Consider the following 1,166-nt stretch of genomic DNA (forward strand, 5'->3'; position numbering starts at 1 on the left):
GCCATCACACCTGCCTTTGCTCTGGTGGGATACTACCTGGACACCAAGCAGACAGCAAGGTACTCCGGCTGGAAGAACCAAACACAACTATACAGACGCCAACTGAAGGAAGGAGAAGACCCATGGACCTCAACCATCAGATCGTGATCAGAAGGTTCAACTCTCACTACAAGATTGGCACTTAATATCTGCAAATTTTATTCAGACTTTAGACAAAAGAATTTAGCATGGGGAGGATGGGCAATGAGATGAGGATGGAGATGTAGGATTGGACAGAAGACAATAGTGTGAGCTGTTACAGGAAGTGATCTTTCTTCACCTGATAAATATACTTGTGTATGGTGTGTAATATCATCCTGAATTTTATCGGTAGCATTATCTTGAAGCAGACGATTGATGCCTAGAAATCTAGACGCCATGCAAATCATCACCACAGATAGGGCTGCAAAATTCCTGGGAATTTCGAGGTGGAAACTTTCCATGGGAATAAACGGGAATTTATTGGGAATTTTCTGCAATTTTCGGGAATTTTCAAGAAGTATTGGGAATTTTAAAGAAATGTTGGGAATTTTCAAAAGTAGCAATTTTCTGATACAGGAATTGAAAGGATTGCCCTGGCAGATGATGCTTGATTGTGCTTTGTCAGTAAGTTTTCAAGTAAAATATAAAGATAAGATGGTTAGACAAAGCAGAATTTCAATCAATTTCATGTAAAAGTTGATTTACTGTATACTGGTTGAATGGTAGGTACGATGGCAGTACACGTACACTGCAAATGCTTTACACAAATGATATACATTGTTCATGGATTGATGCCTCTTGGATATTCTGATCTTTTTGCAGATGAGAAACATTATTAATAATGATTATGACATTGTTGTAATGAGGATTATATCATTATTATCATTATATTATCATTACTTTATTTCTCATTTATTTCTGCACAGTAGAAGTGATAACTTGGTGCTGTGTGCAGCATTAACTTTGATGAGTATAAAAACAGTTTTCTGGTTAGAGCTTTAAGTTAATTTCAGTTCAATTAACCCTCTAATAGAAATAAACATTTTGTTCATTATTTTCAAAATGCTAGATCAAATTAAATGAAACTGATATGAGATTGTCATTTAATATAAAAAAAGATATGAAACTGATAACAAGTTTCTCAA

Source organism: Lytechinus variegatus, chromosome 8 (genome assembly GCF_018143015.1).
Source record: "Lytechinus variegatus isolate NC3 chromosome 8, Lvar_3.0, whole genome shotgun sequence".
NCBI lineage: Eukaryota > Metazoa > Echinodermata > Echinoidea > Temnopleuroida > Toxopneustidae > Lytechinus > Lytechinus variegatus.